General features: G+C 45.0%; 1 protein-coding gene, 3 non-coding genes and 1 pseudogene across 4 annotated transcripts in view; 2 read left to right on the top strand and 3 right to left on the bottom strand.

The window, feature by feature from the left end:
* The window catches only part of PPM1E (protein phosphatase, Mg2+/Mn2+ dependent 1E), a 313,369-nt gene that overhangs the window by 96,510 nt on the left and 203,441 nt on the right, over positions 1-13,418 (bottom strand). The window lies entirely within an intron of this gene.
* LOC120930045 lies at positions 432-650 on the top strand. Its single transcript, XR_005747578.1, has one exon. It is a non-coding gene; the product is annotated as a small nucleolar RNA U3 (small nucleolar RNA).
* LOC120929891 lies at positions 1,134-1,307 on the top strand (annotated as a pseudogene).
* LOC120929855 lies at positions 4,968-5,133 on the bottom strand. Its single transcript, XR_005747524.1, has one exon. It is a non-coding gene; the product is annotated as a U1 spliceosomal RNA (small nuclear RNA).
* Positions 5,166-5,384, bottom strand: LOC120930046. The gene has a single exon (XR_005747579.1). It is a non-coding gene; the product is annotated as a small nucleolar RNA U3 (small nucleolar RNA).

Raw genomic sequence — 13,418 nt, 5'->3', positions numbered from 1 at the left:
AATTTTTTTTTTTTTTTTTTTAAAGCATATGTCAGGGAGAATAAAAATCAAAACCATATTCATTACTTCTCTGCAATATACACCCATGTTTTATCTCACATCACTAGGAGTACAGGAGTTAGGTTTCTCCTGACTACATTAGTAAGAGCTACAGGAGGCGGGATAAACTTTGATTGGTTAAGGGTTGCCAGATATGCAAATATTGTGACTGAAGGACGTCTAAGCTAGATAAATGACATAGAAAGACACATGTTATGTAATTTGGAACACACATAACACATTTCAGAAAATAGTTTCGCGTTTGGGAATGGTATTGGTAACTTTGTTGAGTGATCTGTATTTTATTTTAATTTTTTGTGTATGTTAAAGGTCACTACAACTTGTAAGGGGTGCTCGTAACATGTGCCCTTTAAACAACACAGTATCTGGTTAAGACTATACTTTCAGGGATCATTTCTATAGTTTTAGACTGTTGAAATGTGCTCTAAAGTGTACAAACTCACCAATCATGATGAAGAGTGTTAGTGTTTCTTTCTGAGCGCGAAGTGGGCTTACAGTGCTGCTTGTAATTGTAGCTGCTGTTAGTTGTTGATGACCGTTCTCTGCTTTTATTTTAAAGGCAAGGAGGAAAGAAACACAAGCTGAGTGATTGTTTTATTGGGTCTAAATAATAGAGCATATTGTACAGTGAATATGTCCCCCAGAAGTTGTCTAGGAGCATGTGGTGTATATATATTACATGCTTTTTGGTTCTCTTCTCCTTGTAGCAGAGTGAGATTTTATGGTTTCTGCCTAAATTATTAAAAGCAGAAATGGTTGTTTCTAAATTAACTAATGCTAATGTCTTCATTACCATGACAGTGCATGCTTTTAGCTCTTTTTAGACCCACCCTGTCAATGATGCTTCTCGTGCCTTTTGGCTAAGATCAAGTGTACGGTAGTATCTGTTCTTATTAGTTGTCAGAGGAGTGCTGAAGCACCTCCTACATGAGGAGGCTGGATGCAATCCAATGACGTCAATCAATGGCCATTTTTCTCGTCGAGAAACATGCTCTGCTTTTATTTTAAAGGCAAGGAGGAAAGAAACACAAGCTGAGTGATTGTTTTATTGGGTCTAAATAATAGAGCATTATGTACTTACCTGGCAGGGGAGACACCATGATCATGAAGGTGGTTCTCCCAGGGCGAGGCACGGCTATTGCACACTCTAGGCCGTGCTTGTGGTTGTGGTTGTGGCCGTGGTTGTCTTCCCTGCCGCTTCTCGGCCTTTTGGCTGGGACTGGGTGTGGTATCTGTCCTTATCAGTTGTCAGCGGAGCGCTGAAGCACCTCCTACATGGGGAGGGTGGATGCAATCCAATGATGTCATTGCACCTGGAAGGATGGTTTCAGCAGGGACTACGCTGTGCTGCCCGACAGAATACTGGGGGCCGGCCCATGGTTGAGTCTGAGCCATCTGGAAGGGTGCTCCTGGTGAGGATGGGTACTGCGCTTGGTCTTGGTCTTTTTGCCGAGTTCTAGTCTGGCCTTCTGGCTGGCTGGTGTAAGTGCTATCTCTGTCAGCGATCCGGTAGGAGGAGCTGGTAATGCCCTGGGATACGACGGGGTAGGACCATGCAAATCCGCCGGGTTGGCTGGCAGGGGTGGAGGGCTGCACTGGCCGGTCAGGGGGTCGGATATGGAACGAAAAGCCTATGGTGCATGTGCCCCTGGAGTGGCAGTCCAGTGGTATCTGAAGATCACTGTGTGTGAGGGACACATTGATTTAAGATACCACGGTCACTGCACCAGATACACGCTTTTTTTTTAGCACCTGCCTCCTGGGCCGGGCCTTTTGGCTAGGACCGGAGGAATTTTTTATTCCTGGCCGGAGGGCCTGGTCATTGTTTCACCACAATGGCCACTTCTTTCACTCTCCTCTCCACTATCCCTTCCCCCACTTTATTTTATTTAAGCCTGTGTTTGTCACTTTTTTGTCTTTTTTTGTGTGATTAGTAGGGTGCGGGTCCTCGGGCCAGCCCTGAACGTCTTGGGAGTGGGTGGACATGGCCTTCTGGCTTAGTTCGCCTGCTCTCATGGGGTCTCCCTTCGGGCGAGCCCCACCTAGTACTGGGAGGGTTCTGTTTCCGTGCAACACGATGGCCGGCCCTCCGGCCAGGAACAAAAATTCCTCTGGTCCTAGCCAAAAGGCTCAGCCCTAGAGGCAGTTGTTAAAAAGTGTGTTTGTGGAGATCGTGACCAGGGTGCCAAACGATGAGTGCCCCTCACACACTCGTGCAATGTATGGCACCCCTAGACCGCCACTTCAGGGGCACTATCTCCACAGGCTTTTCAACGGTCCCTGACCCCCGGTGTGGACCAGCAGCACCCTTCCCAGCCAGGAAGGTAGGAGAAGAGGTCGGGGAGAGCCCATCTAAGCAGGCTACTACCCACAACCCCCATCCCTCCCACCTAATCACATTCGGGAAATACTACCCGCTCCTCCCGGCGAAAAGAGGAGCAAGGGTCCTCTCCCGAACAACTGACTGGGGCAGGCACCACCAAATCCAGACCAGAGGCCAAGGGCCCAGCCCTCCAGCTTCGACCTCATGCTTCTCTGTCCAATTCAGAAGGCTTTCACCTCCACGCCAGCAGGCTTAGCATCTGCCGACCGCCATCTCTTTCCCCCTCGCAGAGTACTAGGGATGGTCAGCATAGCACCACCTACTGGCAACTGATAAGAACAGGTACAACAAATGATCTTAGCCAAAGGGCTGAGAAGATTTCCTTCGTTCTGAAGAGAAACCAGAGCTATTTGTTTTTTATTTTTTTTAAAAGCCTATGGCGTGTGAACACACCCAAAAACTCCACCCGGTGCAGAAAAAATGTGCACACACATAAAGAGTGTTCACAAAAACGTGCAGACGGGTGCAACGTCAAGTGGTCCTCCTGTGAAGAGGGACCCAAACCCTGATCCCCCGGGGTGTTAGGCTCCAGACGGGGACTGAGGTACTGTGGTCCGAGCAACCAAAGCCGACACGGACCCAACTTCCTCGGAGGGACTGCCGAAACAGAACCCTCCCAGTACTAGGTGGGGCTCCCCCGAAGGCAGACCCCATGAGAGCAGGCAGACTAAGCCAGAAGGCCATGTCCACCGACTCCCAAGACGTTCAGGGCTGGCCCGAGAACCCGCACCCTACTAATCACACAGTGACACAAAACGTGCACAACAAAAAACGTGACAAAACATAGGCAATAAATTAAATAAAGTGGGGGAAAGGGGCAGTGAAGAGGAGAGTGAAAGAAGTGGTCATTGTGTTCAACAATGACCAGGCCCTCCGGCCAGGAATAAAAAATTCCTCCGGTCCTAGCCAAAAGGCCCGGCCCAGGAGGCAGGTGCTAAAAAAAAAGCGTGTAGCTGGTGCAGTGACCATGGTATCCTTAAATCAAAGTGTCCCTCACACACAGTGATTCTCAGATACCCCTGGACTGCCACTCCAGGGGCACATGCATCATAGGCTTTTCCTTCCAAATCTACCCCCCCGACCAGCCCTCCACCCCTGCCAGATAGAGAGCCCTTCAAGGTTTTCTTGGGGAGAACTGCCGCTCCAGTTAGCAGCCTCTGCCAATACTAGCCCCTCCAGACCCCCCGTCAACCCGGCGGATTTGCATGGCCTTACCCCGTCTACTCTCAGGGCAGTACCAGCCCCTCTTACCGGATCGCTGACAGAGATAGCACTTACACCAGCCAGCCAGAAGGCCAGACTAGAACTCGGCAAAAAAACCAAGACCAAGTGCAGCCACCCATCCTCACCAGGAGCACCCTTCCAGATGGCTCAGACTCGACCATTGGCCGGCCCCCAGCATCTATAGGGCAGCACGGCATAGCCCCTGCTGAAACCACCCTTCCAGGTGCAATGATGTCATTGGATTGCATCCACCCTCCCAATGGAGGTGCTTCAGCGCTCCTCTGACAACTGATGAGAACAGATTTTTTATTTATTTTTTGAAAAGCCTATGGCGTGTGAACACACCCAAAAACTCCACCCGGTGCAGAAAAAATGTGCACATAAAGAGTGTTCACAAAAACGTGCAGACGGGTGCAACGTCAAGTGGTCCTCCTGTGAAGAGGGACCCAAACCCTGATCCCCCGGGGCGTTAGGCTCCAGACGGGGACTGAGGTACTGTGGTCCGAGCCCGACACGGACCCAACTTCCTCGGAGGGACTGCCGAAACAGAACCCTCCCAGTACTAGGTGGGGCTCCCCCGAAGGGAGACCCCATGAGAGCAGGCGAACTAAGCCAGAAGGCTTAAATTAAATAAAGTGGGGGAAGGGATAGTGGAGAGGAGAGTGAAAGAAGTGGCCATTGTGGTGAAACAATGACCAGGCCCTCCGGCCAGGAATAAAAAATTCCTCCGGTCCTAGCCAAAAGGCCCGGCCCAGGAGGCAGGTGCTAAAAAAAGCGTGTATCTGGTGCAGTGACCATGGTATCTTAAATCAATGTGTCCCTCACACACAGTGATCTTCAGATACCCCAGGACTACTACTCCAGGGGCACATGCACCATAGGCTTTTCGTTCCATATCCGACCCCCCGACCGGCCAGTGCAGCCCTCCACCCCTGCCAGCTAGAGAGCCCTTCAAGGTTTTCTTGGGGAGAACTGCCGCTCAGGTAGCAGCCTCCACCAATGCTAGCCCCTCCAGACCCTCCGTCAACCCGGCGGATTTGCATGGTTCTACCCCGTCCTACCACAGGGCATTACCAGCTCCTCCAACCGGATCGCTGACAGAGATAGCACTTACACCAGCCAGCAGGCCAGACTAGAACTCGGCAAAAAGACCAACACCCATCCTCACCAGAAGCACCCTTCCAGATGGCTCAGACTCAACCATGGGCCGGCCCCCAGTATCTGTCGGGCAGCGTAGTCCCTGCTGAAACCATCCTTCCAGGTGCAATGACGTCATTGGATTGCATCCACCCTCCCCATGTAGGAGGTGCTTCAGCGCTCCTCTGACAACTGATAAGGATAGATACCACACATAGTCCTAGCCAAAAGGCGGCAGAGAAGACACCACGACCAGAGTGCAATGGCCGAGCCTTGCCCTGGGAGAACCACCTTTATGATCATGGTGTCTCCCCCTGCCAGGTAAGTACATAATGCTCTATTATTTAGACCCAATAAAACAATCACTCAGCTTGTGTTTCTTTCCTCCTTGCCTTCAAAATAAAAGCAGAGAACGGTCATCAACAACTAACAGCAGCTACAATTAAAAGCAGCACTGTAAGCCCACTTCGCGCTCAGAAAGAAAGACTAACACTCTTCATTGTGATTGGTGAGTTTGTACACTTTAGAGCACATTTCGACAGTCAAAAACTATAGAAATGATCCCTGAAAGTATAGTCTTAACCAGATACTGTGTTGTTTAAAGGGCACATGTTACGAGCACCCATTACAAGTTGTAGTGACCTTTAACATACACAAAAAATTCAAATAAAATACAGATCACTCAACAAAGTTACCAATACCATTTCCAAACGCAAAACTATTTTCTGAAATGTGTTATGCGTGTTCCAAATTGCATAACATGTGTCTTTCTATGTAATTTATCTAGCTTACACGTCCTTCAGTCACAACATTTGCATACCTGGCAACCCTTAACCAATCAAAGTTTATCCCGCCTCCTGTAGCTCTTACTAATGTAGTCAGGAGAAACCTAACTCCTGTACTCCTAGTGATGTGAGATAAAACATGGGTGTATAATGCAGAGAAGTAATGAATATGGTTTTGTTTTTTATTCTCCCTGACATATGCTTTTGCAAAAAAAAAAAAATTGCATTCTGACAACCGTGGGTGATTACTACATATAACTATAGTATTCATTTTTCTTTTCTTTAACTACTAGCCGACTAGCCACCATCATTATACGGTGGCAGGTCGTAGCTATACGTCCGCTTTTCGAGCGGCCACTAGGGGCACGTGCCCCCCGCTCGCCCCCGACTCCCGTGCGTGTGCCCGGCGGGCTCGATCGCCGCCGGGCACCCGCGATTGCTCGTTACAGAGCGGGGATCGGGAGCTGTGTGTGTAAACACACAGCTCTCGGTCCTGTCAGCGGGGGAAATGCTGATTTTCTTTTCATACAATGTACCGCCATAATGTCGCAGTACCGAAAAAAAAACGCTGATCGCCGCCATTACTAGTAAAAAAAATATATTAATAAAAATGCCATAAAAATACCCCCTATTTTGTAAATGCTATAACTTTTGCGCAAACCAATCAATAAACGCTTATTGCGATTTTTTTTTACTAAAAATATGTAGAAGAATACGTATCGGCCTAAACTGAGGAAAAACATTTTTTTTTATATATTTTTGGGGGATATTTATTACAGCAAAAAGTAAAAAATATTATTTTTTTTCAAAATTGTCGCTCTATTTTTGTTTATAGCGCAAAAAATAAAAACCGCAGAGGTGATCAAATACCACCAAAAGAAAGCTCTATTTGTGGGAAAAAAAGGACGCCAATTTTGTTTGGGAGCCACGTCGCACGACCGCGCAATTGTCAGTTAAAGCGGCACAGTCCCGAATCGCAAAAAGTGCTCTGGTCTTTGGGCAGCAATATGGTCCGGGGGTTAAGTGGTTAACCCTTTCGCTGCCAGGCCCTGTGCTCCATTTTGTACAGTCAGGTGGCAAGACGAAGAATTTGTGAAAGACCCCCCCCCAAAACATATATTTTCTGAAACCATATGACCTTTAGAATAAAAAGAAGGTGCTACTGATTTTTAAGATCAGGAGGAACTGCCATCGGTTGGAGGACTATGATACCCAAGCTGAAGTTCTCATTACAAGATTTTTAGAAAAGGGCTACAAACTAGATATGCTGACGAAACTGAAAATTAATATTCGTGAGATGGATAGGGGAGCTTTGCTCAACAAGAAGAAGCTTCATCAAGCACCTACCATGGACATGGCTTTTATTACAGAATACAGCAACCAATACCAACAATTGGAAAAGATCTTTAAAAAGTATTGGCCCATTTTGAAAGAGGACAGAACTTTAGCAGCGTTATTGCCATCACGACCTAAATTCATTTACCGTAGAGTGCCAACATTACGAACACATCTTGTCCACAATGTACTTGATCCTCCCAGGGAAGTGAATATTTGTCCAGAACCTAAAGGATTCTACAGATGCCAGAGATGTCTACCATGCAAAACAAATAAACCCCAACCTCGGAGAAAGACAACATTCAAGTCCCATGTCTATAATAGAGAGTTCCAGATAAAAGAACTTATTACTTTTAATAGCACACATGTGACCTATGTCATAGAGTGCCCTTGCCGACTCCAGTACGTGGGCCGTACCACCAGACCCTTACGCGTAAGAATACGTGAGCACAATAAAAACATACGTAATGGATTCCCAAAACATAGTCTCTCTAGACATTTTGAGGAAAAACATCATAAGGATCCATCTTACCTCACGTTTTATGGGGTTGACATTATCAATGAACACTTGCGGGGGGGGGGGGTGGTTGGGTAACAAAAAGATCCAGGTCTCACAAAATGAGACCCGTTGGATACACAGGTTGGGGTCTCTAGCCCCTGGAGGCCTCAACCTGGATATTGATTTGAACTGCTTTATTTCTAATTTCTAGACCATACATACTCTTCCAAAATATATCTATGGGTTGATGTTTTCTAACCTAACCCATATTTGGGGACTCCTACTATTTGACTCCCAGCTACTGTTCTAGATCAGTGGTCTCAAAGTACCGGCCCGCGGGCCATTTGCGGCCCGCGGACCAGTTATAAATGGCCCGCAGGCAGGGTGGAAGTGGGGGGAGCAAAGAGTAAAAAAAAAAAAAAAATTTTTTTTTTTTTGTTTTTGTGAGCTGGTGCTATCTGGTGGTGAGCCCTTGGTATTACAAGTTATTACCACCAGATGTGAGCTAGCTCCATCATGTGGTGGCCGTTGGTATTACAAGTTAAGCATTACAAGTTAAACAGCAATTCTAATGTCATTTTACACTATTTTCACTGCCATCTTCTTCCCTCTAATTAGAACCCCCAAACATTATATATATTTTTTATCCTAACACCCTAGAGAATAAAATGGCGATCGTTGCAATACTTTCTGTTACGCCGTATTTGCGCAGCGGTCTTACAAGCGCACTTTTTTGGGAAAAAATTACACTTTTTTTTAATTAAAAAATAAGACAACAGTAAAGTTATCCCCATTTTTTTTAATATTATGAAAGATAATGTTATGCCGAGTAAATTCATACCCAACATGTCACGCTTCAAAATTGCGTCCGCTTGTGGAATGCCGACAAACTTTTTTACCCTTTAAAATCTTCATAGATGACGTTTAAAAAAATCTACAGGTTGCATGTTTTAAGTTACAGAGGAGGTCTAGGGCTAGAATTATTGCTCTCGCTCTACCAATCGCAGCGATACCTCACATGTGTGGTTTGAACACACCGAACACATACGCTGCTCGCGTATGTGTTCGCTTCTGCGCGCAAGCTCGTCGGGACGGGGTGCGTTTTCTGGCTCCTAACTTTTTTAGCTGGCTCCTAGATTCCAAGCAAATTTGTCAAACCCTGCCTTACACCAGTGCTGGTGGTAATAATGCGCTCGCTGACACCAGTACTGTTGTTTTTGAAGTTTGAAAGTTTGCATGCGGCCCCCCATGGCATATGAAAACTTGTCTTGTGGCCCTCAGGTAATTTGAGTTTGAGACCCCTGTTCTAGATCAACACCTGTATTGACTACTCCTACCTTTCTTCAAGTTATTATATTGTATTTTTAGGTTGCCCCACATGGTAAGGGGTAATGGCTCTAGTGGATTCCCCACTCTCTAATATAGGATCCACCATAGGGTAGACTTTTTATACAGACTGTTGCCTGATGCATCAGACTACCTTTAGGGAGGGCAGGTTACTCTCTCATTGGCTATCTTCCTGTTAGATTCCATGGCAAGGGCCATCAAACTCCCACCACATTAGTATCTATGGGCCAAATCCACAAAAGAGATACGCAGGCGGAACTGCTGTTCAGCCTGCGTATCTCTGTGCCTAACTTTGGAAACGATCCTCAAAAGGATTTTTCCAAAGTTAGGCAGAAGATCTGACATCTGTAAGACACTTACACTGTCAGATCTTAAGATGCAGTACCGCATCTGCCGCTGGGGGCATTTCGAGTCGAAATGCCGCCTAGCGTATGCAAATGAGTACTTAAGCAGATCCACAAAGCTTTTAAGCTTTGTGTTTTCTGCGTAAGTTACGATTTGCTTGCGCAAAATTAGGGCTGGTTTTACAATGTGTAAAGTTAGTACACCATGTAAAACCAGACCTTTTTTTCGATCGCCGCGTTTTTTTTTAAATTTTGTTTTTTTTTTTCCGGCGCGTAACTTTTTTTTAACCCGTCCCAACTTTATTGTCCCGTCGCAATCCACAAAGGCCGGCGTAAATTACGTTCGCGTGCTGCCCGTCGGGAAAAATGACGTCACACGCATGCGCAGTACGTCCGGCGCGGGAGCGCGCCTAATTTTAATGGGAATCGCCCATTTTAATTAGGAACGCCTTAGGATGCACGGAGTTAAGTTGCACTGCCGCAATTTTCCGGGTAAGTGCTTTGAGGATCGCTACCTAAATTCGGAGAATTGCGGCCGTGTAACTTAACTCTGAAAAGTTAAGTTAGGCAGCTTTTCTGTGGATTTGGCCCTATATTTTTATAATATATATTTTTTTATTTCATTTTTGATATGATGTTTCATCAATTTAATCCCATTTGGGCTGTAGGGGGGTTCATTTATAATATGTATACCTACCTCTTCTGGCACTCCTGGTGTCTCATTGACATTTATATACGAGCCCAAGAGTGATCGACTCTATCGGTCATTAAACAGGAGGCATCCCACCTCTTGTTATATATATCTGATCCAACTATATTTCCCCTTAAGACTACTACATAGATTTGGCCCACCTGTATGGTATACCTGATCTTCTTGATGGATTTTGGCATACCAACTTTTACTCCATGCTCTCATTATACACCTACACAGGAGGTTAAAAAAAACAATATATATATATATATATATATATATATATATATATACACAGTATATATATATATATATTCCTTCACATCTGTCACTGAATTTAAGACCGAGCTGGACTTCTTGGTGCCGCTCACTTCTTATATTTTATCATATTTTTTATTTAATTATGGTTCATAGTTCTGGTTCATACAGAAGGTAAACCCCTTATTATTGCAAATAATAAGTACTTCCTTGATTTCTAATTACACCTAAGCCTATGGTTTATGCATAGAAACTGTGAGTATATTAAATGAAACAATATCTAATACTTATTATTTAAACTTCTATCACAGTCGCTAACATAGTTCTCTATATGCTATTGCCATTAATATTTGTTGTATTTTCTTACTATACCAATCATGTATTGTTATGCTAATGATGGATTAAAGACGGCGGCATATGCTGTCCCTGCTTCCCACATTTGGTATCCCTAAGGGTTAACAGGTGGGAGGATTGTTTAGGGGATTTGCTATATCCAATCGCCATCTTCTATTTCCCCGCTGGAGGGCGGGACGCATCTGCCGCTGTATATAAAATGACTAAGGACGTACGGTGCTTGTATCACCTTTGAAAAAGTCACATGACGAAACGCGTCAGATGACCATCCTACAAGCACGTACGGACGCACACACGCACGCACGCTACCATCCCAGCTGTCAGCTGCTCGGCTTGACAAAAAATATTTTATTTATTTTTTGGGAGGTACCCAGTGCTTTCTCCACTAAGTGTTTTTTAAAAAACAAATACAATTTTGGAAGTTTTTAAACATATCACGCTATGTGGACCTCCCTTTTTTGCATTTCTGAGTGACATCATCATTGCTGCCCGGGGTATACCCCCAATGGTTTACATCTCTGAGGAGCTGCACTGCACAGGATTCAACACAAAGCACTGCACCACAGGAGTGATCGAGGTACTACCACCAACCGCTGTTTGCCCCCTGGGGGTACCGACATCTGGTGAGTGGGGACCCAAGCGGGGGAGCACAAAAGTCACTGATCATTGGATTGCGAGGGATCGACACACCAAGTGACCATTTATATTCTGCTATACTTTGCATTCAGGGACTGTACCTGGTATCTGAACTCTGATTCTACCATCTCCAGCAGGAATAGTGTAACCCCCATGGCACATTGAGTTGTCAAACGTAAGGATTTTTTGCACTGTCACAGGGGATCTTTATTCCTGTCTTTACTGAACAATCTCTGATTTCCTATATCTATTTGTCTGTAATATCCTGGTGGCCTATTTTTTTAAGTAGTGATACTCGAACAGGGCTTACTGTCCCAGCCACTTTTTTTTGTTGACCTGCACAGGGTCCTGACCTCACACTTGTTGTTTTATTATATATATTTTTTTGCCATTATCATTTATATTCACACTTCTATTAGGAGTCAATGGAGGTCGTATATATTTATATTACTTAAATGTTTTTATGTTTGTGTCACTAAGCATTCACAGGATTGGCCCTTTAGGAATTAGGAACCAAATCAAGGCACGTAGGAAGGTGTAATATGTTTTGAGGCACACCTGAGCATTATTATATATTTTTATTTTATTTTTTGATCACAGGTTCACTTCTCATTGCTGGCCTGCACAGGGTCCTGACTTTATTTATTTCTCTTATTAACGCAGAGGTTTTTTTGGACACCAACTAATGGTGGAGGTTCACCAACTCAGTCACATATTTCCCAGCAAGTTTTTTGTGGCACTATTAATGGGGTAACCTATACACACCTTTTCTGTGTGATTCCAAGAAGGGGGTCCACGCCTATTGGATTCATCCCTTAATTAGGTACCCAACACAGGTTTAACAACCACTACACCCACACTCTATTTAATATTAATTGTTATAGCAGCGCCACCACCACACTGTTTGTTTATTTTTACTGGTCTCTACAGCAGCTCTTTCATACACAGCCTAAGCGCGGATTCTTACCTCTTCTTTAACTGATTTTTAAGACCCCACGGTATTTGTGCAAATGTTTATCAAATGAATATATTGGCAAAAAATACACTAAAACTATATTAGCAGATAAAAACACAGCTAATTTTACAAAATTCCAGCTAAATCCCTACTAAATATAATGGCTTAACCTGTATGGAGTTAATAAATAACAAACCGTTTAAATTTTGACATTGCACCCTTGTGCAAAATGGTGTCCTGCATAACTTCCTCTCTTTTGCATGCTGAAACTGTCAGCAAGAATGGGAAGGATAGCTATGAAAAACTACTTTGCACACGCCATGTGTTATATCAGGCATGCAAGTGAAAGACTACTGAGAAAATGTAAAAGCTACATTTTTTCCCCCTCTGTGCAAGGATATTGTGTAAAGCAGCCCCTTACCTCCTCTCCTGGAGTTCCCCACCGACACTGTCCACTCCTCTCCTTCATGTGCTCCCATTACAAGCTGTGTGGGTGCCCTCTCAAACCAGGCTGTGTGCGTCTATAGATAGCTCACCCACTACCCCAGCTCCCTACTCACTTACTGACATCAGATTGAAACAATGGCTCCTGCTGCTGCATATGTGTCCTGTAAGAAGAGGAAGAAAGGAGAGAGCAGGGCTGCAGACAGGCACAGCAATGGAAAATTAAGATATTGTATTAGGGTAAAAAACCTTTGGACTTTAGAACAACTTTTTGTCCAGAAACAGCTAAACACATGGGTACAATAAATATAAAGAGCTCATTTTACCTACCAAATTATTAATATGTCTGTACTTACAAGAGTTACACAGACTTACACAACCTTGCCACACATCACAGAAGATTTTTCTCTAGTCCCCTAGTCTAAGAATGGAAATTGGAAAGAAAAGCAGAATGCTGATGAGCGCATCTCTGTCACTCAGCTCTCTCCACCTGTCTGTATCTCACTGGTAACACATGAGCACTGCAGACCAACTGACTGGCTCCTTAAAGTGGTTGTAAAGGCTCATCTTGATCCAGGGATGTGCATGAGAGCAGCGGCTCTCTCAAGTCTCTTCCTCCTCACTGGCTGAGCCATTGGCTCCCACTACTGTCAATCACAGCCAGTGAGCCAATGAGGAGAGAGTGGTTCTGAGCCACACTCGTGAAAGGACACACAGAGCAATGGCTCAGGAGCAAGCTTGCTTGGTTGCCCCCATAGCAAGCTGTTTCTATGGGGGCACTTGGCAGAAGGGAGGGGCCAGGAGCACCGGTGAGGGGCCCAAGAAGAGGAGGATTGGGGCTACTATGTGCAAAACCACTGCACAGAGCAGGCGAGTATAACATGTTTGTTATTTAAAAAAAAAATATGCCTTTACTATCACTTTAAGCTGCTTCTTCCTCCCATAGGCTGAGTTCTATGGTACGGG

Source organism: Rana temporaria, chromosome 2, assembly GCF_905171775.1.
Source record: "Rana temporaria chromosome 2, aRanTem1.1, whole genome shotgun sequence".
In the NCBI taxonomy this organism is placed as follows: Eukaryota; Metazoa; Chordata; class Amphibia; order Anura; family Ranidae; genus Rana; species Rana temporaria.
The sequence above is the reverse complement of the archived record's forward strand: the minus strand, read 5'-3'. Positions and strand labels throughout refer to the sequence as shown.